The following is a 25719-nucleotide window of genomic DNA, read 5'->3' on the forward strand; positions in this document are numbered from 1 at the left end:
AACTTCAGAACAATCACACTACCTAGAAAAAGTATTTCTAGGACTCTGAGATAGTCCTTGACCTGAGGAAGGTGGCAAGTCTTGTGTTTACTATGGGGCCTACTCCCTCTCCTATGGAACACAGGTTTTATTCTGTGAAAGCTATGGGAAGCTCACCGTAGGTTGTGTACCTGAGCCACTTAGATTCAAGGCAGCAGTGGTGAGGTCACTAAAGTGACCTTCTCCTTTCTCCCAGATGGAGGGGCTCCTTCTCATGAGGCCTCTAACACATACAGCTCTACATATACATAAAAACTTCACTTCCATTTATTACTGGATAGATTTTTTTCAGTGTTGATGAGATGTTTTGTAGAAATCAACATATACTGTCCAGATAAGGAAAGTTTAAATGATTTAAAATAATAATGTTTCCTAATTATAAGCACTTGTGGGAAATTTGGAAAGTACAGAAAAGAAAAAAAAATTACAATTGCATCAACCCAGAAGCAACCATCACTAACAGGTTTTTTTGTTTTCCTTTTGGTCTTTAATTTTGTAGCTCTGTTTTTTTTTTTTTTTCTTTTTCTTTATTATTATTTATTTTTGAGAGAGAGAGAGACAGACAGACAGACAGAGACTGTGTGTGTTTGGGGGGCGGGGGGAGAGGGAGACACAGAATCCGAAGCAGGCTCCAGGATCCCAGCTGTCAGCACAGAGCCCCATGTGAGGCTCAAACTCACCAATCGCGAGACCATGACCTGAACCGCGAGATCATGATCTGAGCCGAAGTCTGCGGCGCTTAACAGACTGAGCCACGCAGGCGCCCATCGGTTTGTTGTTTTCAAGTGAAGACGCTCCTGCCCAAAAGGAACTTACAACTTTAAGGGCAACACAAATGAGAAAAATGAAGACAAAATAAGACTGAAAACCAGAGAACATGATGATAATGATGATGGTAAGAAAAAGCAGCTCTAATCCTTTTATAAACATATCTACTCAATTTTTATTCTAAAATAAGAAAATTCAGGGTGCCTGGGTGGCTCACTCGGTTAAGCTTCTGACTCCTGATTTTGGCTCAGGCCATGATCTCATGGTTCATGAGTCTGAGCCCCACGTAGGGCTCTGTACTCAACATGGAAAAACGGAGTCTGTTTGCGATTCTCTCTCCTCTCTCTGTCCCTCCCCTGCTCACGCATGTGCATGCACACACACCCTCTCTCAAAATAAATAAACTTAAAAAAAAAATACAGGAAAATTCTAAGAATCCACATGGGAGTCAATTTAGGAAAATAAAGAAGTCTTTCTCTGAAGCTCCTAGTGCACAAACTGCAGTTAATTAGTGACTACAAAACAGTAAGTGGATGAGAATAATCAAAACAGCTAATGAGGGGCACCTGGGTGGCTCAGTCAGTTAAGCCTCCAATTCCTGATTTTGGCTCAGGGGCAAGATAGCATGGTTGGTGAGTTTGAGTCCCCTGTAGGGCCCTGTGCTGACAGGGCGGAGCCTGCTTGGGATTCTCGCTCTCCGCCCCTCCCCCACTCACACTGTTTCCCTCTTTCTCTCTCAAAATAAGTAAATGAACTAAAAAAAAAAAAACTAATGAAAAAATGGGGGATTAATTATAGGCCTAGGAAGTCGGAAAACAAATCTGAGATGATTTGATATATACCATATTGTCGACAGGGCTCATTGATTTCTCCAAAGTGTCTCTGAGACACATACTGCCTGGAATCAGTCACTTCCTGCCTTGTCTGCCACCCATTGTGTAGCCACAAGTAAGTTACTTTGCCTCTCTACTGTTGTTTTCTCTTTTGTGAAAAAGGGAAAATAGGTTGTTGTATTAAATGAGAAAATCCACCTAACATATTTAATACAGCCCCTGGTGCATAATAAGCACTCAAGAAATGTTGGGCATCATTAGAAATGGTGTAAGTCAGTAGCTAAGAGAGCAAGCCCTGGTCAGACTGCCTTGCCATTCTTGTGGTTTTTCTACTTGCTTATAGGATCAAATCATCAACAATGACCTCTATTTAATTATAGTTTTTGTTTTTGAATTGCTTTATGATAATCATGAATTTATCAAAGTAGACATTCACAAAGTGCTTCTGGCAAGTCCAGAGTTTTCTAATGAGGACTGTTGCATCATAAAAGGCTCATAGAAGTATTTACTATTAATGAAGCCATGTGCATTTTCACCATTCAGATGGCAAAACCAAAAAAGCAATTCTTTCCCTTAGAAAGTGGAATGTTGGATATGTTTGGGGCCCATTACAACTTGACCTTTCAGCGCTCAGAGCTGTCCTATGGTGGGTAGGTGGAGAAAAGAATCAGAGAGAATCTGAATATATGTTATACTCGTTGACATTTAGGGAAAAGTCAAGAACATTTCACCCAGTATGTAGTGTTTGGCATGGGATTAGGATAATTTGTAAACATAAACATTTTAAAATCTAATATTTATTGTTTTTATATTACATAATTATGTTTATTTTTGAAACTTTAGAAAGCAGGAATAAGAGAAAATACAAATCTTAACATTTTAATGCACTTCCTTCCAAGCTTTTTAATATAGTTATATCTAAATATATATTTATAGTTTTAATATGGATCTTTTAGTTTCTAAATTCCTAAAGAACCAGTAAGTCAACTTACTTGGGTTTGCTGGACATTGGTGTTTTTCAGAAGACCTCGTTATGAACGTTGGAAGAGCCTAGTGGTTGAAAATTACAGCTGGTTCCTTTTGAGTTCTTGTGGGATAGGATCCTGCTACTCAAGGTCTGGGAACCAGTAGTATCAGCATCACCTGGGAGCATATTAAAAATCAACAATTGTTGGTCCCACTTCAGATCTAGTAAATCCCACATGCATTTTTAAAATTCTTATTTATTTATTTATTTGTTGAGCATGCACAAGCAGGAGAGGGGCAGAGGGAGAGAGAGAATCCCAAGCAGGCTCCGCACTGTCAGCACAGAGCCCTATGTGAGATCATGATCTGGGAGGAAATGAAGAGCCACCTGAGCCACCCAGGTGTCTCTCCACTCCCCCCCTCCCGCAACTGCATTTTAATATGATTTCTGGGTGATTTGTATGCACATTAAATTTCGAGTAACACTACTGTAGGAGAAACTAGACAAAGTATTGTTTCTCTTATAAGACAGTTGTTGAAGGGCTGATTAGTCCCTAGTCCCAGAACAACATCCTTTCCTGCCAAGCAATCCATTGCTTCCTGGGGTCTCACTTCCACACAGGCATTGTTGGGACAAGTCTGGTTAGAGATCCACCAAACGGCCTGCAGGAAAAAGTTTTGCTAGGCACCCCCAGCCAGGAGATGAAAGACACAAAATAAATCTGGGACATGCCAACAGGCCAATAAAACTCCATAAATCTAAAGTCTGTGTTGTTTAGCATCTTATTACTTTATCACAGCACTTTTCCTGGGCTCACTGTCGAATGACCAGGAAATGGGTTTCGACCACTTGAAAAACCCAGCAGTAAAGTTTATCAATAGCATCTTCATCGGCAGGGGTCTATTGACTTGGAGAACTGAGGCTGACCTAAAGAACAAACCGAAAAGAAACACTCCAAAACAACATATCTGGAAGTAGAGCAGCTTTCTAGATGGGAGCAAACATGTACTTTTTCACACCCTCATATCCTTCATTTTCTGGAATAGGAATGTGTCTATCTACAGAGCAGGGTTGTGGCCGTTTCCTGGTGAGCATGACTAATAATAATAGCCTACATTTGACAGCATTTTATGATTCACAAAATACTATAGCAGTGCTTCCCAAATTTAATGTGCATGTAAATCACCTGCAGATCTTGTTAAAATGAGGATATAATTGAGTAGTTCTGAGTGGGGCCCGACTTGTCTTTCTAATAAATGCACAGGTGGTGCTCATACTGCTGGTCCACAAACCTTATATTGAGAAGCAGGTTGTTACCATGATTTCCTCTTGAGATTCCCAGAAATTCTGTGAGGTAGGCGGAGCCGGCATTTTTTCCCCTTTCCTCATGAGAATATTGGTCCTATGAGGGTAAGGATCTGCTGACTGCTATATCCCAAGTAACTATAATAGCAGGCACTCAATAAATTTTTGTTGGATGAACAAATGATTGCATCTTAATCTTATAGAGGAATTTGAGTAATGCTTTAACCAAAGTCACAGTCTGATAATTCAAAGCTGGCATTTGAACCTAAGAAACCACTTAAATCTAAGTTCGGTACCAGATGAATCTACTTGGATGGTTTGACTTCCTTCCTTCCTTCCTTCCCTCCCCTCTTTCTTCTTTTTCCTCTTCCTCTTCCTCCTCCTTCTTTGGTAAAGGTAAATTTTTTTGAAGAGACCTTTTAAATTGAAGTATAATATAGGAAAATGGCCCAAACATCAGCATAGACTTGACTATCTTTTACTGTGGGAACATACACCTAGAGCCACCTCTCAGATCATAGAATTATCAGCTCCCCGGACACCTGTCTTGTGCCCACTCCCAGTGATTATTCTCTCCTTCAGACATTGGTGCTGTTATGACTTTTATCATCATAAAATAGTTTTGAACTTGATAGAAGTAGAATTTTATAATATATACTCTTCAGTGTACACCTTCAGTGTTAATTTTGTGTTCCTGAATATAGCAGTAATTTGCTCATTTTCACTTTATAGTATTTCATTGTGTATACTGTGCATATTCCATGAACATACCACAATTTATCGTATGTCTCACTGTTGATGAGCTTTAGAGTTGATTCCAGTTTTTGGCTAATATGAATAGTGCTGCCTTGGACATCTTGTACCTGACTTTTGGTGAGCATAAGTACTTACTTCTTTTGGATATGTACTAGACATGGAGTATTTATCATTTGGGGTATATTCAGTTCCTATAGATATTGCTAGCCAAACATCTTCCAAAGTGGTTGTATTAATTCTTTTGTCTTTGGTTGTAATGTTGATTACATTCCCTGGGTAATCATTAAAATTTTATTTTTCCTTTTTTTTTTTTTTTTAATTTTTTTTTCAACGTTTTTTATTTATTTTTGGGACAGAGAGAGACAGAGCATGAACGGGGGAGGGGCAGAGAGAGAGGGAGACACAGAATCGGAAACAGGCTCCAGGCTCCGAGCCATCAGCCCAGAGCCTGACGCGGGGCTCGAACTCACAGACCGCGAGATCGTGACCTGGCTGAAGTCGGACGCTTAACCGACTGCGCCACCCAGGTGCCCCTTATTTTCCCTTTTGCTGCATGAAGAGTTATGATGAGTTTTATAACTATGACTTTTGGATCAGGATGGTGGATTGAACACAGATATTTATTTTTCTTCCTTCAAAAACCTCATAAAATGACAATAAATAGATTTTTTTGGAGAAAGGTATAAATCTAAAGGGATATAAAAAAAGAGAGGGGAAATAATATCAACACAATTTGAGATACTTAAGAAAGCTGAATCCTATGCCAGGCAGAAGCTGAAAAGTAAACTGATTTACAGTCCAGACTCCCTAAAAGCTTGAGGAATTGGCACACAAGTACTTCTGGAAGAAGGGAGGTAGTGCTAAAAAGGATAGTACTGATTTAAAGTCTACTTAAAAAGCAGTTAGATTCCCCTCCCCCAATCCATAGACTCAGAATTGTTTTCTACCCCTAACCACCTGGAGGAAGTCTGAGAAAATTATCACTGGAGAGTGTAAAACAGAGGGTCCCTGCACTAGGATTTGTCAGACACAATTGTGGGTGGAAGTTTGATGTTGAAAACATAGGGATTAAATATATCCTTAATACTGGGAAAATATCTTCTAGATAGGAGACTGGAAGATCCTTCTCTAGGAACTCTACTAGTCCAAGAAGAAAGAAGTAATGATACTGATATTTGGGAAGGAAGATCTCCAAGGAAATGGTCCAGCTAGATCAATAGGTACAGTGAAGCCCATGGTAGTCAAACACCAACCACAGGCTCAGAACTTCCTATCGGCTCTTTTAGGATCCAACTCAATATGTGTAGGCAAGCAAGGTCACCAGCTAGCTGAGATTAAGATTTCAGCATAAAACATAGAGATCGAAACTAACACAGAAAAAAACTAACAGAAAAAAAGTAACCTGGAAGAAAAGAAGATTTGTTAGGGGAAAGACTATTTTTTTTTTAAAATTTATTATTTACTTTTAAAATGTTTATTCATTTGGAGAGAAAGAGAGAGAGAGTGAGAGAGAGAAAGAAAGAAAGAGAGCATGACCAGGGGAGGGGCAGAGAGAGGGGGAGAGAATTTCCAAAGTGTGCTCTGAGACAACAGCAGCTAACCTGATGTGGGGCTCCAACTCACAAACTGCGAGATCATGACCTGAGCTAAAGTTGGATGCTCAACAGACTGAGCCACCCAGGTGCCTCAAGACTTTTTTTTTTTAAGTTTGTTTATTTATTTGAGAGAGAGAGAGAGAGAGAGAGAGAGAGAGCACGAGCAGGGGAGGGGCAGTGAGGGAGAGAGAGAATACCAAGCAGGCTTCATGCTGTAAGCACAGAGCCTGACACAGGGCTTGATCTCACAAACTGTGTGCCCATGACCTGAGCCAAAATTAAGAGTTAAGTGCTTAACCAACTGAGCTATCCATGTGCCCCAGGGGAAATACAATTTAAAAAAAATCATCATTAATATTCTCAGAGAGACATAAAATGTTATTGCATTCATGAAATAAGAACAGGTTGCTTTAAAAAAAAGGACAATTGGGAACACTTAGAAATTAAGAATATGATAACAGAAATGAAAAGAGGGAAGATAAACAACACAGTGGGAAGATAAAATTGAGATATCTACAAGTTGAGCTAAAAGGAAAAGAGGTGGAAAAGAGAAGAGAAAATATAATAAAATTAGAGGACCAGAACATGGGATCCAATACCTTTATAGTAGGAGTTCCAAAAGGAGACAAAAAAAGAGGGAAAATAGAAAGGAGGAATTCATTACCTAAATAAAGAAACTTTTCTAGAACTTAAGTTTAGAGTTTCTAGGTTGAAAGGATCCATAGATTGCCCAACAGAACGGATTAAAAATAGACTCATTCTAGAGTACATTATTGTATTAACTTCACAATACTGGTGAAATCAGGAAGTTCTACAAACTTCCGTAAATTAAAACAAAACAAAACAAGTTGCATACAAAATACGTATATATAAAAAAAATCAATACACCTATGCGTTTTTCAGCAACAACAACAACAGAGGCTAGAATATAATGGAACAGTACTTTCAAATTTTTGAGGAAAAATGATTCCTAACCTAGAATTCTACACTCAGATTCATAAGTAAATATGAGAATAAAATTTAAAAAATTCAGATACTCAAGGTCTGAAAAAAATTTTATCTCCCATGAGCTCTTTCACATAGATTTCCTACTGAATATGATCCATTAAAATGAGGGAGTAAACTAAGAAGGAGAAAGGAACAGGAGATAAAGAACAGGGGATTTAATAAAAGAGAGTGTAAATTCTTTAGAATGAAAGAAGGGAGATCCTAAGATAATAGACAGGCACTGAATATAGACAACAGCTAGGCATTAATGTCCAGAATTAAGTAAGTAAGGCTACAGAAAAGATTTTTCTCAAGAAGAGGAACTTAATAGACTGACACTGTGTTCACAATATACTGATGGGAGTTTCAGACATCTGGCAGAGAGCTTGGAATCAAATTGTGATAAGTAAATAGAAAATTGAGCATATGAGTAAATAAGGAAAAAAGCGGGGGTTATTAATTGTTCTCCAATCTCCTCTCCCACCTCCCATGAAAGAAAAAAACCTTGTACAGGAAAGGAATCAAGTAGACTACAAGTCTCAACTGTGAATGGCATTTACATATTCACAATAATGTAAACAATGTTGATGTAATCAAAATTTCAATACAACTCTGTTGAATGAAATAGATGGTGAATGAATGAATGAATGGGGATGGTGGTGGTTATGGGAAAAGAGTGTTAAAGAAAGCTAAGCTTCATCTTCCCTGGTAGAAAATCAATAGATAATGACAAAAACTGAAGACTCAAGGAGATAACAATATATGCATGTTACTTAGTGATCTAGTGATAAAATCCTCTGAAGGAGAGGAATGATGTTGCCTCTGGGAGGGGGATGCTATTTTTTAAATTAGGTCTTGTAAAGTAAGTACATGTCTCTTCAAACTATGTGAAAGTGTATCTCTGATAGAAATAACAACTTAGAATAAATTTTATTCTGATTCTACCACTGACGCCTCTCTAACTTTCTTAAGGTTTATTTTATTTATTCATATAAATGAGCATTAAAACAATTTTTTTTAATGTTTTTATTTTATTTTTGAGAGAGAGAGAGAGAGAGTGAGCATGAGCAGGGGAGGGGCAGAGAGAGAGGGAGACACAGAATCTGAAGCAGGCTCCAGGCTCCAGGCTCCAGGCTCCAGGCTCCAGGCTCCAGGCTCCAGGCTCCGAGCTGTCAGCACAGAGGCCGACGTGGGGCTTGAACCCACCAACTGTGAGATCATGATCTGAGCCAAAGCCAGATGCTTAACTGACTGAACCACCTAAAAATGAGCATTTTAATCCATAATTTAAATATGTCCAATTTTTGCCAGTTGTTCTGGTCTCTATTCCCAACAAATTATTTGTAGGTATCCCAAGGATCTCATTTGTCAGTGACCTGTTTCTCCTGCACATGCATGGGTTCTGGGAAACAGTGAAGAGGACGAGAGAGGGAAGAAGAAAAAAGAATTTTCAGATGTTACCACAAATAGATGATTTGTCTATGAATAAGGAGAATCCTTGGCCCTGGATAATTCAGAATGAACACACTTCCCCCTCGCTCAGAGCTGGAGCCACAAGTTTATTCTGTGTGGCTTATGCAGTGACTAGTGTGGAGAAGGAATCTTGTAATATAATGAAAGAACCAAGGTCCTGTAATTGACACAGATGTTCAGGTGTGAGTCATTGGCAAATGATCATTCTTACTGTGAAATGGTCCTTCAAAGAAGGAAAACCCAACATGGTGCAATATGTGTTACAGGTAAGACAGCGGGTGTAATTTTGGACACGAAGTGGCTCTGGCTTAAGTTCCTTTGGACTTAAGTCCCACCTCTTGCTTAGAACTCTTCTGTTGGTTGTCCCTATTACTAGAACATGGCCTCTCAGACTTCAGTGAGCCTCCAAATAAGCAGGAGGGCTTCTTAAAACACTCCCCGAGTCCCCCCTTCAGAAATGCTAATTTAGTAGGTCTGGCAGAGGGCTCAGAATTTTCATTTTTAACAACTTCCTATGTGCTGTTGCTGCTGCTCAGTGTGGGGGCCACACCTGGTGAAGCACCAGGTGGTGAATTTTGAGAGGTTCAGATGAACAAAGAGTTTTAATGGGCAAGAATGAGTGTGTCAGCAGCTCGTAGGAATTGCTTTTGTTTTTAAAATTAAATATGTCGTATGAACAGAAGAGTGTACAGGATGTATTTAAACAAATATGTATTTGTTAAGTTTAAAGGATAATCTTTTAAAAAACCCAATGTATCAGGATGTGGAACATTCTAGAACATTAGAGTACCCTTGTGGTGACTTGGTTAAGCTAATACTTTGTTTGTTTTTAGTATCTGTGTTCATGATTGAGTCTGGCTTGTAAGTTTCCTCTTTTGTACTGCTCTTGTCAGTTTTTGGAGTCAAGGTTATGCAAAGCTTATAAACAGAGAGTTGAGTAGTTTTTTTTCTATACTGTGGAATAGTTTGTGTTAAATGGAAATCAGTTATATTAAAATTTTTTTTAATGTTTATTTATTTTTGAGAGAGAGAGAGAGTGCACGCATGAGTGGGGAAGGGGCCAAGAGAGAGGGAGACACAGAATCTGAAGCAGCCTCCAGGTTCTGAGCTGTCAGCACAGAGCCTGACACGGGGCTCGAACTCATGGACCGTGAGATCATGACCTGAGCCGAAGTCAGTTGCTCAACCAACTGAGCCACCCAGGCACCCAGAAATCAATTATATTCAAAAGTCAATTTATATGTATTCAATAGCCAAATATTCTTGTGCCATATGAAGGAAGATATGTCCTAGAAGCCAACATAAGTGACTACATTTGCAATTCAGTATCTTTAATGCTTATAAAACCTTTTTAAGTTTCCTGCTTCTTGAGTCAGGTTTTGTAAGCGATGAATTTCTAATATTTTTCTATTTCACCAAATTTTTCAAATATGTTTTTACTTTTAAAATTTCTTTTTAAAAATTGAGATATGATTGACATATAGCACTGGGTACATTTATGGTATATAATATGTTGACTTGATACATTTATATATTGCAATATGATTATCACTATAGCTTCAGCTAATACCTCTATCATTTCACATAATTATCATTTCTTTTTTGTGGTGAGAATATTTCAGATCTAGTCTCGTAGCAGTTTTGACGTGTATAATAATTGTTGGCTACAATTCCTATGTTGTGCATTAAATCTCCAGAGCTTATTTAGTTTCTGGTTGCAAGTTTTAACCTTTAATAACCTTACTCTGCTGCCCTTCTGCCTCTGGTAACCACCTTCTACTCTTTGTTTCTACATGTTCAACTTTTTAGATTCCACATATAAATGATATCATACAACATTTTTCTTTCCCTGTCTGACTTACCTCACATATAATGCCCTCAAGTTCCATTCTTGTTGTTGCAAATGGCAGGATTTTCTTCCTTTTTTTTTTTTTTTTTTTTTTTGTTTTTTGGCTGAATAATATTCAGGTGTGTGTGTGTGTGTGCGTGTGTGTGTGTGTGTGTATCTTATTACTTCTTTATCTTTTCATCCATTGACACTTAGACTGTTTCCATATTTTGGCTATTATGAATAATGCCGCAATAAACATGGACGCACAGAAATATCTTTGATATCCTGTTTTCATTTCCTTTGGATAAATATCCATAAGTAGGATTGCTGGATCATATGGTAGTTATACTTTTAATTTTTTGAGGAACTACCATGCTGTTTTCCACAGTGGCTGTTTCATTTTACATTCCTACCAACAGTGCATGAGGGATTCCTTTTCTCTACATCCTAGCCAACACTTGTTATTTCTTATCTTCTTGATCATTGACATTCTAACAGATTGTGGGAGGAGGTCATAGAGAGGACATGACCTCTGGTTGGCCAGAGAGCTGGATGCAGGCAATTGGAGGCTCCTCACCCCTCCCCTGCTCTTGGAATGTATGTTTTGCCCTCCATCCCCACAGTAAGCTCCTTTCAAGGATGCAGCCTTGGGAGAGCAAAGTGTTGCTGACACTGTCTGCTCTGTGTCAGTGACTAAACCCAGTTAAGGTCTCTAGGTAAACTTAAGATTCTGGCAGGCGGGTGCAGAGATCCACTTGCCTTGTGGCCACCAGAGACAAGTCTCTGAGTAAATTCCCTTGCATATTAAACCCGCCACCTGCCAATCTGCAGTGGCCTGCCTCTTTCTTTGGTCTCTCCTTGCCTTCTGTGTACAGGGGCCAGTTGCTGCACATCCTCGCCAACGCTTGTTATTTCTAGTCCTTTTAATCATAGTCATTCTCACAGGTGTGAGGTGATATCTCATTGTGCTTTTGATGTGCATTTCCCTGATGATGAGTGATGTTGAGCATCTTTTCATGTTCCCATTGGCCATTTGGGTGTCTTCTTTGGAAAAATGTCTATTCAGTTCCTCTGACCATTTCCTTTTAAAATTTCTGGTATTATTTGTGCTTTTATTTTCTTGAACCATCTTACTAGAGGTTGGTAAATTGTATTAATTTTTAATTCAGCAATTTTTGGCTTTGTTATTGTCTCTTATCTATTGATTAACTTGTCAACTTATTTTTATTTACTTTTTTTCTATGTATGTTTTTTGGCTAATATAAGGTTTTAGGACTACCAATTTCCTGTAATTTCTGCCTTAGCTGGATTTACCCAATTTTGTTTGTGGCATTTTTATTCAGTTCTGCATTTTTTTCTATTTTCCAATTTAATTTCTTCTTTGACCCATGAGCTATTTAGTTTATTTATTTGCAAACATATGGGATTTTCTAGTTATCTTTCTGTTAGTGGTGTCAAATTTAATAGCCTTGTGTGGTAAGAGACTGTGCTTTGAATTAAAACAATATTTTTGGTATTTTTTGAAACTTACTTTGAGGATCAGGGTGGGTCAATCGTTGTGTTTCAAGTGTGCTTAAAAAGAAAGCAAATTCTGCTGTTTGGAGTTCATTGTTCTCTCTCTCTCTATATATATCTGTATGTGTATATCTATCTCTATATATCTTTTAAAAATATATTTATCGTAAATCTTAATTATGATTTTTATATGTAATTAAAATAAATTTATGTAAATTTTGCTGAGTTTTTGTATTCTTGATCTATCAAATACAGAGGGATTTATTAAACTATCCCTATATGATACTGCATTTATCTATTTCTTCTCCTAACTTTTGCTTTAAATATTTTGAGGTGTCAAAAGTTGCATAAAAATTTAAAATAACTTCTTTCATATGAAATGTACCTTTTGTTATTAAGAAGTGATACTCTTTAAAGCTAGTATGCCTTTGAGATTATTTCATTTGATATTAATGTAGCTGCATAATTATATAATTAGTGGTGATGTTTTGCTGATCCTTCCCTGTCCTCATACACTGCTCATGTCCTCCCTTCCCTGTTTTGTTCCCCATTCCCACTGGAAGTGACATTAAACAGTTGGAAGATGGCTTTGGGGACTAATAGTAATAGTCCTGACTCTTCCTCCCCACTACATACCCAGAAGAATTAGAATACATATGTATCAGAATACATATGTGGCGGTAAAATTGCCCCCCTGCAGTTGTATAGTGATAACTGGTCAGCTTTGGTAATGTACTGGTTCTTTATTTCTGTGCTGGCCTGGAAGGAATCATGGTAACCCCATGGTGTTGAGAATGGTGTGATCTGGAGTCACATCTGAAGCACCATTAGTCAAAGGGGCCATATACCCTTAGGGAGGTCTTGAAGAAAAGAAATTAAGAAGCCCTATTCCAAGTAGCAAAGCTACAAGGAAATTAGATCTTGCATATTCCTGGATGTGCTCCTGTGAGAAGATTACTCATGTAAGGACTGTCTTCTGATTTCAGCTCACATGTACCTAATGAGGTCCTTCCCTATTCCCCATTTCTCCCGTGCTCCTGAATAACACAATCTACATTTCTATCGAGGGTGCATCTTATGTGGAAGGTAACTGGGACAGTTTAATGACATGGCTGCAATTTTGGGGACACTCCTCCCTTCAGGAGGTGGGATCTATGTCTCTTCCACCTTCATATGGGTGGGTTTGTGATTGCTCTGATGAATAGAGCACATTAGAAGTGATGCTAGGTGACTCTGAGGCTGGGTCACAAAAGGCCGTGAAGCTTCTTCCTTGTTCCCTGGAGTGATTGTCCTCTGAGCCCTGCACTATCATGTAGGAGTTGTGACTACCCCAAGACTGCCAAGCTAGGGAGGCCACACGGAGGCACTGTGGTTGACAGCTCCAGCCGAGCTTGTCCTTTACCCATCCCAGGCCAAGTATTAGACGTGTAATTAAAGAAACCATACTGAAAGTGGATTCTCCTGTCCCTGCTGTTTCAGCCATACCTTTGGAGTCACCTTATAGCCTTTGGAGTCATCATAGCTGAGGCTCCAGAAGACGCTGAGCAGAGAGAAGTCATCTCTGTGTGTTCTGTTAAAATTCCTGACCACCAGAATGGACAAACATAATAGCATTTGTGTTGTGAGTGTTATGCCACTCACTGTATTTTGAGGTGGTTTGTTATGCAGATAGATTAGCTGAAACAATAGTGCCCACAAACAGGCAGTTGAGAGCTCACTTTCCCCAGTCTGTCACCATTTCTCTATTTATTTACAGCCACTTACCTGCTAAGATCAAGAAATCAGGATTATTTGGTTGTATATAGAAATGTGTACACAGTAACCACTGCTTTCACCTTGACTTGAGCTTGGCTTCAGACCTTTGTAAACGAGCTGCCAGGCTGAGCAGGATCAACCATTGTTAAGGCATGGAATGTGTCCAGGTTTTCACTTGGAAGATGATTGCTCCCCAGGATGGGCTCATCCATCACAACTAGGTTTCCTGTTTGTGTGGCTAAATGTATCAGATGATAACTGGGGGAAACTTGGTATCTTTAGAATAATTCTGCTCTATTCATTTGCTTCTGAAAAGCAAACAAAATAGCACTTCAAGGCTTCTTGCCCCTTGACATGGGATATTTGTTTCAAAATGTATCTGTGGGGCAGTCTGCATTTTCTTTTGAGGAGATCCTAGGAGAAAGGCAGCCTTATAGGCTGGCTAAATATTACACTTGCCAGATTTCAGGTTGTGCCAACAGTTTAGCCTTTTCTTTTTCCATTGAAGTACTGGAAAGCATTGTAGTACTTTATTGAGAATGGTGAATAGTATCTATTTAATCCTCATTGCTTTATAAAACAGAACTTCATTTTTCTTACCTTTTCTGGATATGTTTCCTCTTATTTATTACCATAACACCCAGGTACTCAAATCCTTGACTAAACTCATTGGCAATATTTATTCTACTTTTATTTATTTTTTATTTTCATTTTTTTAAGTAAAAGGCAAAAAATTATTTGATGTGAAGAGAAACCAGAGTATTATTCTACTTTTTTTTATAGGCAAATAAAACAGGGTACTCTGATGTAGCTCTCTAAACTTGGATCACTTATAGAGTCCTGAAGTGTTATAAACATCCATAGGGAAAGTCCTAGAGAGTTAACCAAGAGTTGGTTGGTAAGAAAGAAACTTGCCAGTAAAATGGTTGACAGCATCTTTTATTTTATCTCTGACATGTCTCTTGGGTTTCCTTTAGCTTTGCCACTTAAAAAAAAGTTTTTTGTTTTTTTTTTTTTTAACATTTTTTTATTTTTGAGAGCTTGAGTGGGGGAGGGACAGAGAGAGAGGGAGACAGAGAATCTGAAGCAGGATCCAGGTTCTGAGCTGTCAGCACAGCGTCTGATGCAGGGCTGTGAGATGGTGACCTGAGCTGAAGTTGGATGCTTAACTGACTGAGCCACTCAGGTGCTGCTAGCTTCACCACTTTCTTAGACTATTACAAAAGGTGGCTGCTGTCCTTTGTATTCAGACTTGGCTCCCTACCAACTCCCTTCCTTGTTGGTCTGTAGGGCCACAGGCTCTGTCTTTTGTGGTTGTGTCTCCATTGCCTAGCATAGTGCCTGGTGCATAGCTGGTGTACAAATATATAATGAGAATATGAAGGGAAGGTTTTCTTTCCTGTGAATGGTAAAAACATTCACATTAAAAAAAAAAATAGAGTACTTCCAATTTTTCTGAAGGCCTTTCAAGCTTAAGAAGGTGAATTTTCAAAGGTAATGTTTTTTCCAGGTATTTGAGAACTATTGTATACATATTCAGGGCTTCAGAGGTCTATTTACTGTCCATATTAAGGACATATTACCTTATTAGAAACATTAATTTTTTTTCAAGGAACTAACAGTGAATTTTAGATTTCAAGCCATTATATTTCTTGATAAAGCTGCCAGAATCTCTGTATATAAACAAAAGTGAAGAGGTGTAATCTTATATATTAGTAAAAGAGCAATATTCAGTGAATCCAAGTGGCTTCTAGGGTCCTGAAGGAACCTGTGCACCAGGGAACCTTGCTCTCAAGCCAGGATCAGAACAGATTTCATGGTAGGGATTCAGACTTTGAGAGGGGGAGGAAAGGATTGCATGAACGTTGCATAGTTTGGTAATAAAACACTTAATTGGAAATACTTTCTCATTTGTTCTCTGACAGAAAAGTCAAATACAGATCTTCTTGGGCTTATGATGGGATTACATCCTGATAAACCTATAGTAAGTTGAAAATGTTGGAAGTCAAAATGCATTAATACACCCAGCCTACTGAACATCCTAGCTTAGCCTAGTCTACCTCAAATGTGTTCAGAACACATTAGCCTACAGGTGGACACATCATATAAGCCTATTTTATGATAGAGTGTTGAATATCTCATGGAATTTATTGAATACTCTACTGAACGTGAGGAACAGAATGGTTATGTGGGTAGAGAATGGTTGTAAGTGTATCAGTTGTTCACACTTGTGATCACGTGGCTGACTGGGAGCTCGGCTGGCTGTCCAGCATGGTGAGAGAGTATCTTACTGCATATTGCTAGCCCAGGGAGAAGATCTACAACCACAATTCAGCATGCCATTTCTATTGAATGCCTGTTGCTTTCCCATCATTGGGAAGTTGAAAAATTTCAAGTTGAACCATCTTAAGTCATGAACCATCTGGATTGGAAGACACTAATTTGTGACACTAAGCAGTGATAGGAGATAGGAGGAGCCTCCCTTGTCTCCTGTCCTCCACCCTCCACATGTCCTTCCCCTACTGTTCTCCACATAATAGCTGGAGAAATCCTTCTAAAAACACCTCAGTCAGATCATATGACCTCAACACTCAAAATGATCCATGGCTCAGGGCTTTGCATAACAAACATGAATAAAAGCCAAAAGCCCTTCTGGATTCTGGCCAACTCACAGACTCAAACCACTCTTTTCTATGAGCTTTCAGTTTCATTCATACTGGAAGTTTCCTTGTTTCTGGAAAACTCCAATCCCATACTCTACATTTGCTGCTTCCTTTGTCTTTAACACTGTTCCTCTAGATATCCATGGCTTGTCTTCTTGCTTACTTAAGTCTTTGCTCAGTGTCATTTTTTAAAAAATGTTTTATTTATTTTTGAGAGGGAGAGACAGAGACAGAGTATGAGCTGGGCAGGGGCAGAGAGAGAGGGAGACAGAATCCACAAAGCAGACTCCAGGCTCTGAGCTGTCAGCACAGAGCCCAATGTGGGGCTTGAACCCGTGAACCATGAGATCATAACCCAAGCTGAAGTCAGACACCCAACTGACTGAGCCACCCAGGCACCTCACTCAGTGTCATTTTTTTCAGAGGCCTGTGTGACCATCCTATCCCCCTTTTTTAGCATTCACTACTGCTTGACAATCTGTTAGGGAACATCAATTTACTGGCTACTCCACTGGAAAATGAATTCCTTGATATCAGATACTTTGCCTGTTGTGAGCACTGATGTATTCCTGGTGCCTCGAATGGTGTCTGATGTCTAGCTGGTGTATACGAAATATTTGTGAGATGAATGAATAAATGAACAAATGAGAGCAATTAAATACAAAATAATGTTATGGTGAAAGAAATTCAGGCAAATGGGTTTATAAATATTTCTTGAGAATATTCCCTCAATACTGATTTTCATGATATCAGCAATTGATTTATCCAAATTGAACTCGGCAGAAATAAAAAGAGGGAGGGAAGAAAAGAATGGAGAGCAGGGATGGGCTAGAGGTGGGGGATAGAAAGTGGGGTAAAGATTGGGATGAGCAGTGCTGTCATTATTTGTGCACTGTACTCAGGCAGAAGATTCAATCAAGCCTGACATAGGCAATGTCTTTGGTGGAAATCCATGGAAAGATCATATGGCTAATTTTAAGTGTTTCCCTGACCAACAATAAAGATGTGAAAGAACTTTTCAAGGGACTTGGTAAGTGAAGGATTTATTGACATGCTCAAGGTAGGAATTGAAAAATGAAACAAAAGCCCTAGAGAAACAGAGGAGAACTGATAAGATCACAAGAAGACACTGAACTTCATGGGGCATTCCAGGAGTTTTCAGGGGTATTTGAATTACATGAGATTTTCACTTTGTGGGCTGACTCACCTAACCATGGAATAAGATGTGACTCCATTGTAAAGAAAGAAGGAAAGATTAGGATTTGATCTGGGTATGCACTGAAATTGTTAAGGTTGATAGTGGAAGATGTGTCACAATGGAAGTGGTTCTGTGTCTCACCCATCTTTCTAGCTGATAAGTATTTAGGAAGGAGTTTGATTTTGACCAAAACCAAGCTATCTGGAGTTGTGAAATACAAGTACCTCTTTCTAGTTTATTGTCATCTCTCCATAAGATGGAATAAAAAGTTTGGATGTGGTTGTCAGTTTTTTTCTTTTCACATAACTGGTGATTCATTAGGATTTCCCAGTGAGAATGACATGAATGAAACTTCTTGCTTTCATGCATGTCTAGGCTATTGCAAGCCATCATATGACCTGCAACCTTGGGGTTGCCCTCTGAGAAGGTTTTAATATTTCTGACTCAGTTGTCTATGCATTCTTCACATAACCTTAACCTGGCAGTTCTAAAGTGGGAATGCCTGTGCACAACTGTGTGGTGATGACAGTAGGGTGAAGAGAAGTATGCAGGTTGAGATGATGCAAGATCACACTTAAGATTTGGTGTGCTCTGGGATATACAAGAACACTTTTCGGAAATTAGCTAAAAGTGGAGGTAAATGTAAATTTGTTTCTGCATTGCTGAGGTATACTTTCAGTCTCCCTCTCATTTTGTGTCTTATGGATTTCTTTTGGTGTGTAGGAGTTAGACCAATGAAATCTCATGGACTTACTTGGGTGGTTGGTTCACACTGACTTGTATTCTAACCTTGAGAAATCACTGGGGGTTGTTTTTGTTTTTGTTTTTTCTCAAGAGGAGGGCAGGAAATAGGTAAATAGCTATGCCATCACTCATGGTATAGGAAGCTACATTTAGGGTATCCTCATGAATATCGAAATATGTAATTGACCTGTGTCCACTCTTCACTGTAAGACTTCTTAGCTCTGTTTTATTTATTTATTTATTTGCATTGAATAACTTCCAAAAGTAACAAGATACATCCTTTTGTTAACTTACAAAAATTCTATAGGACACAATAAAGTAAAAATAATAATACAAGTTTAGGTTATGAGAATAGTCACTGGAAAAATTGTGATCAAATTTCTAATTTCCTCCAGTATTTAGGTTAGTAAGGAAAATAGTTTCCCCACTTGTATCCTCTTTGTTCCAAACTCAGTCTTTTTTTTTTTTTTTTTTCTCCAAGTAGGCTCTAGACCCAGTGTGGAGCCCAATCTGGAGCTTGAACTCACGGCCCTGAGACCTGAGCTGAGATCAAGAGTTGGTCGCTTGGGGTGCCCAGGTGGTTCAGTCAGTTAAGCGTCCAAATTTGGCTCAGGTCATGATCTCACGGTTTGTGGTTCCAGCCCCGCATCGGGCTCTGTGCTGACAGCATGGAGCCTGCTTGGGATTCTGTGTCTCCCTCTCTCTCTGCCCCTGTCCTGCTCGTGCTCTGTCTCTCAAAACTAAATAATAATAAAAAAAAAAGACTTCGTTGCTCAACCGACTGAGCTACCCAAACTCAGTCTTTGGGGATGTGGAGAGTTGTAGGTTTTATCACTGTAACACAGAGATTAGCTATTGTGATAATCATCATCTAAATTAAAATGAGTGATACAAAAAGTTGAGATCAAGAAATAAACAGTGTAGTCTAATGATTGAAAAGTCAGTCTTGAAACCACTGGGATGAAATTTCATGTCCTCTGTGGGTGACTCACTGCTTAGCTGTGTCATGAGTTTCATTTTGAAATGAAATACGCTGTGTGGTTTCATTTGAGGCTTCATGTTGATGCAAAAAGGAAGTGAGCCCATATTGGGAAGTTAGGTTGAAATACATATAATTAATGATGAAAAAAGTGTCAGGCTGTTGTCTGGCCATCCTTCCCACCTCTGTTCTGGCTGTTTTGTAATCATCTGTCTGTCCCTCTGACTTGTCTGAGAACTCGCAAAGGGCGGGAACTGAGTCATGCAAATAGAAAGTGATCAATGAACAAGTGAACATTAGCTCTATGGGAGTGAAATCCTTAGCTCAAATCCCCCTGGATAATTGTCGATGTAAACACTCTATTCATGTTCCATGCATTTATATACTAGACTTAAGCACAGTCTTGTTTATAGAAGCTCTTTTAGAGTGTTATTTTTACTGTGATATTCACATTCCCAAACTTGGATATTCTCTTGAAGCCAATGGGGAGGAGGGGTGGTGAGTGTAGGAAGAAGGGTAGAAACAAAGTAGATTGAAAAATGAAGTAAGATTATTTTATTTTTTTTAGTTGAAGGGAGATTAATGATTTTATTTTATTTATTTTTAAAATTTTTAAAAAATTATTTTATTATTTATTTATTTATTTATTTAATTTATAATTTATTGTCAAGTTAGCTAACATAGAGTGTATACAGTGTGCTCTTTGTTTTAGGGGTAGATTCCGTGATTCATTGCTTACATACAACACCCAGTGCTCATCCCAACAAGTGCCCTCCTCAATGCCCATCACCCATTTCCCCCACCTCTGCTGCCCCCCCATCAACTCTCAGTTTGTTCTCTGCATTCAAAAGTCTCTGATGGTTTGCCTCCCTCTCTGTTTGAAACTATTTTTTCCCCTTCCCTCCCCCCATGGTCCTGTTAAGTTTCTCAAGTCCACATATGAATGAAACATGATATCTGTCTTTCTCTGACTGACTTATTTATTCTTGAGAGAGAGCGACTGAGTATGAGTGGGGGAGGCACAGAGAAAGAGGGAGACACAGAATCCAAAGCAGGCTCCATGCTCTGAGCTGTCAGCACAGAGCCTGACGTGGGGCTTGAACTCACCAACAGCAAGATCATGACTTGAGCCAGTCAGACTCTTAAATGACTGAGTCACCCAGGCACCCCTATTTTTATTTTTACTTTTTAACTTAAAAAAATTTTTTTTAACGTTTATTTATTTTTGAGACAGAGAGAGACAGAGCATGAATGGAGGAGGGTCATAGAGAGAAGGAGACACAGAATCTGAAACAGGCTCCAGGCTCTGAGCTGTCAGCACAGAGCCTGACACGGGGCTCGAACTCAGGGGCCGCAAGATTATGACCTGAGCTGAAGTTAGACGCCTAACCGACTGAGCCACCCAGGAGCCCCCTTTTTTAAAAGAATATTAATGTTTATTATTTATTTTTCAGAGGGAGAGAGAGACACAGTGTGAGTGGGGGAGGGGCAGAGAGAGAGGGAGACACAGAGTCTGAAGCAGGCTTCTGGCTCTGAGCTGTTGGCCCAGAGCCTGATGTGGGGCTTGAACTCATGAACTGCAAGATCATGACCTGAGCTGAAGTCAGACCTTAACCGAATGAGCTGTGCAGACACCCCGATTTTATTTATTTTTAAATGTTTATTTACTTTTGAAAGAGAGAGAGAGAGAGAGAGTGTGTGTGTGTGTGTGTGTGTGTGTGTGTGTGTGTGTGGAGGGGCAGAGAGAGAGGGGAACAGAAGATCCAAAGTAGGCTCTGCCCTGATAGCAAAGAGCCCGATGTGGGGCTTGAACTCACCAACCACCAGATCATGACCTGAGCCAAAGTCAGATGCTTAACTGACTGAGCCACCCAGGCACTTGAAGATTATTTTATTTTATTTATTTATTTATTTAAAACATTTTTTTTAATGTTTATTTATTTTTGAGACAGAGAGAGAGCACGAATGGGGGAGGGTCAGAGAGAGGGAGACACAGAATCCGAAACAGGCTCCAGGCTCTGAGCTGTTAGCACAGAGCCCGACGTGGGGCTCGAACTCACAGACCATGAGATCATGACCTGAGCCGAAGTCGGCTACTTAACCGACTGAGCCACCCAGGTGCCCCTTAAAGTTAATTTAAATTTATTTCAAGTTACTTCCATATTTTTGGAAGATGTCCAGTGTTCCAGACTGTTCCCAGGATACTAGACTTGGTGTATGATTTCAAGGAATTTAATACTCTTGTGATGAGGAGGGAATAAAAAGGCGAGTTCTTGGTAACAAAGGAATTAGAGAAGAAGAAAACACTGTATGTAACAAATTATGCAACTGAGTTGTGAGGTGGTACACTTTAATCTTTAGATGCGTAAGCTTTTAAATCAGCCCAGAACTGAGGTTGGCTCTACCATTACTAGCTTACTAGCTCTGAGAGCTTGGAGAAGTTACCTGAGTTAATCCTCAATTACTTATGTGCAAAACAGAAATGATAATGATACCAATACCCTATAAAGATATTATGAGGGTTAAATAATATTCATGTATGTCATGCAGCCAGCACCAATGGAAAGGGCTAGGAAAATAGCTCTAGTAACAGAGTTTATTTTAAAGTTTCTCTTGCTAATCTGTGTAAAATGTAACATTTCCCCAAGAGTTGGCATTTGTTACTTGTAGACCAATCAAAATCACCATATAATTGATAGTCATTGAAAATAAACACTGAGATCAGTACTTTGCAAACTTCACTCAAGTAAATATCTTGAATCTTGTGCTTGAAAGAACACAGATCAGAGCACAGAGAGTTGCTTCATTTTTGACAACCAAATAAACTGTCTTTATTGTCCAAATTATAACCCCACAGTCTAACAGAGATATAAGAGAGAGTAAGGTTTAGATTCTGGAAAAAATGGAATAAATGCTGTAGAAGAATAGCTGAAGAAATTGTTGAAACTTGGTAACTTTTCAAAATTGAGTTTCCATTTTCTGACCTACATGAACATTTCCCTTTCTTTTAGAATATGAACTCCAAACCTTTGGGGGAGAGCCTTTTTCTCTGTCTTGTTTAAACCATTTATTGAGTTCCATGTGAATTCTCTCAGTCTCTCCTGAAGGATACCTCTCTGGTCTCTTTTTCTGTCTCATAAGAAGGCAGCTTATTCTTTTTCTTGCCAAGAACTCTGTTCTAGATTCTGTTACTGCTCACCTCCTCTTGGTTTTGCTCCATTCTCTAGGTCCTAGCTTACTTCTGCCTTTAATCTTTCCTCCTCTGCCCACATATGTGGTCAGGGCCCTTCCTATCCTGAAATAACTCTCCTCTGACCCTGCTACTTGAACAGGCTAGTACTTACCCCCTGTTACCACCAAACTTCTCAAAGAGAATAAATTCTGCTTTCACTTCTTGCTCATGCATTTATTTCTTAACTGCTTGTACTATGGCTCCCACTTCTACCTTTCACCCCTCTATGAAACCACCTTCTGGAGGTCACCAGGTAATTTGTGGAAATTTCACTTCTAGGAACTTTCTCCTGCTAAGCCCTCCTTGATATCACTATCTACTGGTTCTTTTATCTTTCTGAGAACTTCTCTTCTTCCTCCCACACTAGCTGCTCCCCTAACCCCCTCCTTCTTCTCCATAATGAAGATGTTCTCTTCTCTATATTCTTGGCCTCAGGCAACTAACTTCTTGTCCACTCACATTGCTTTGCACATGAATTTCATTAATTGCTTTGCCCTTCATCTCAAAATCTCTTTTCCTGATTCCCAAACCTAGCAATTTCCAGCTGTTGCCAGGATTTTCTTACTTAGGTAATCAGCCAGAATTTCAAACTCAGCATGTTTAAAACTAAGCTTTTTATAAATTTACACTTAGCAAACTCCAGGCTCTCTGATTGTTTTTATTTTGTTTTTATTAATGACAACACTACTAATGAGTCATCCTTCAAAACTCAACCAAATTTTTATTCTTCTCATGCTTCGTGCCTAATATATTAGATTCTATCGGCTTTCTATTTCAGAGGCAGATAAACCTGGGTTCAGATCATGGTTTTGCTACTTGAGAAAATTATTTAAACTCATGGCATCTTAGATGAAGAAAATAACATCCCCCTCCATGGCCAATTGAGAGGACTGGATAAAAGCTGCACATGTTATCCTTACTCCTCAGTAAATAGTAATCCCATTCCTTTCCCTGATTTTGGCTACATCTGTCATACCCACTTTTCTTTTTCTTAAAACTGACTAATACTTATCAAGGTACTTCACATAGTTTCTGTCCTGTAAGTGTTATTCACACGATTTTTCTCCTTCCTTTTGTTATTGCCTCCTCAGTCCAGACCTGCATTGCTTCCTGTCTGAACAATTGGTGTGGCTCCCATACAGCCCTGGCTCCTGCCCTGGACCTTGGGATTCACCCTGCACACTGCTAGCTGATTCGCCTTCCTGAGGCAGGCTCTGAGTAGGCCACTTCCCTACTCAGAAATCTTCATTGCTTCATTATTTCCCAGAAAATGAAGTAGCAAATCATATAGTTCAGGTTATCTTTAGAGATTTATGTGTCATGATTTTCCTACACATGGTGTCTATTTTGGCCAAGTGGTATCACTCTTTTAACACGTCCTGATTTTTCTGTTGTCTTTCCTCCTGGATCTGGAATGATATCTAAACAGTCTCTGTCTGCCAAATCTATTTCTTTCTTTTCCTTTTTTTTTTTTTTTTTTTTTTTTTAACATTTATTCATTTTTGAGAGACAGAGACAAAGCATAAGCGGGGGTGGGGCCAAGAAAGGGAGACACAGAATACAAAGCAGGCTCCAGGCTCTGAGCTTTCAGCAACAGAGCCCGAGGTGGGGGTCAAACTCACAAACCGTAAGATCATGACCTGAGCTGAAGTTGGTTGCTCGACTGACTGAGCCACCCAGGGGCCCATGCCAAATCCATTTCTAACATGATGCATGAGACCAGAGCTTTTTGAGACCATGTCTAATTAATATATCTATTGTTTGAAGTAGCTAGTCTAGTAGACCCTCAATTCTTTTGGCTTAAAGTAATAAAACTTTGACATACAGACCCATTTGTGAAAGTGAATGTCTTTTTTTTTTTTTTTTTTTTTGAGACAGAGGGAGACAGTGTGAGTGGGGGAGGGGCAGAGAGAGAGACATACACACACACACAGAATCTGAAACAGGCTCCAGGCTCTGAGCTATCAGCACAGAGCCCAATGCAGGGCTCAAACCCATGAACCGTGAGATCATGACCTGAGCTGAAGTCGGACGCTTAACTGACTGAGCCACCCAGGCGCCCCAGTGAATGTCTTATAGACAACAGAACCAGTGTTCATGAGAGAAGAAAGAGAGAAGAGGAATAATAAAGAGAAGAAGAAAAAAAAGGAAAGGAGTTCATTTAGAGAATGAGGTAATTATTTTTTGGTTGGGTCAGAAAAGTAGGGAATGCAGAGAAGTACAAGTTCCAAGAAAAGTAGCAATAACTAGGATTATGAAGACAGGGTGAGGGGGTTTTGAAAGCAGTGTCTGTTCTAATCTCATTGTAATTCTTGGCACAGAATAATGATTAACATTCCAAGACAGAAGATATGGGGGCAAACTGCCCTGTATTTGAAAAGAGAGGAAACGCCCTGGGAAGAATGAGATGTGGTAAAGACAGGAAGTGACAATGTACTGAAAAGCCAAGCTGTAAGTCATCACAGGAGCACCCCAAATTCCGGCATGTGTCAGGCAGGCTGATGTGAACCTGGTGTTACTCCTATAACTGGGTAAAGTCACTTGTCACTTTGACACAAGCAGAGAGAAAGCAGCCTAAATACATGGAGGGGTCTATGTGCTGAGTACATAATGGTACTCAATAAAAACCAGTTATTGACCAGTTATTGGCAGTTTGGGACAGAACATCTCTAGGGTGTGATCCAAAAGTAACGTAAGCACCTCAAAAAATGCCTAGGTGTGCCAGATTGCTCAGTCACATGAGGACATATAGGCTTGCCTTGGCTAAGATATGATAAAAGGCATACCTTATAGCCCAGAAGCTGTTTATTTCATAACCTTAAATCATAAGTAAAAACTTGATGTCTTCCAAGAAGATCTTCGAGCAGCCAAATTATGTATGACTTAAAAAAGTTATTTAAGATGAAAGTAGCTGTTTATCCCTGACCAGGCCTTTCTTCTAGTTCAGACAGCTTACACCATGTGGTTGAAAAGTTCCATTTCATCATGAATTTGTGGAAAAAAGAATATTCAAAACATATTAAAAACTTAAAAAAAATATTTTTATTTATTTTTGAGACAGAGAGAGACAGAGCATGAT

At 39.2% G+C, this 25719-nt stretch overlaps 1 protein-coding gene across 5 annotated transcripts in view; it reads left to right on the forward strand.

The window, feature by feature from the left end:
- The first annotated feature begins 734 nt into the window (after positions 1 to 734).
- The window catches only part of ZPLD1 (zona pellucida like domain containing 1), a 539338-nt gene continuing 514353 nt past the window's right edge, over positions 735 to 25719 (forward strand). For all 5 annotated transcript variants that reach the window (XM_042999205.1, XM_042999207.1, XM_042999203.1 and 2 more), the window contains exons 1-2: positions 735 to 934; positions 1664 to 1755. The gene's annotated coding sequence lies outside the window, so the exon portion shown is untranslated. The remainder of the gene's footprint in view (positions 935 to 1663; positions 1756 to 25719) is intronic.

Source organism: Panthera tigris, chromosome C2, assembly GCF_018350195.1.
Source record: "Panthera tigris isolate Pti1 chromosome C2, P.tigris_Pti1_mat1.1, whole genome shotgun sequence".
Lineage (NCBI taxonomy): Eukaryota > Metazoa > Chordata > Mammalia > Carnivora > Felidae > Panthera > Panthera tigris.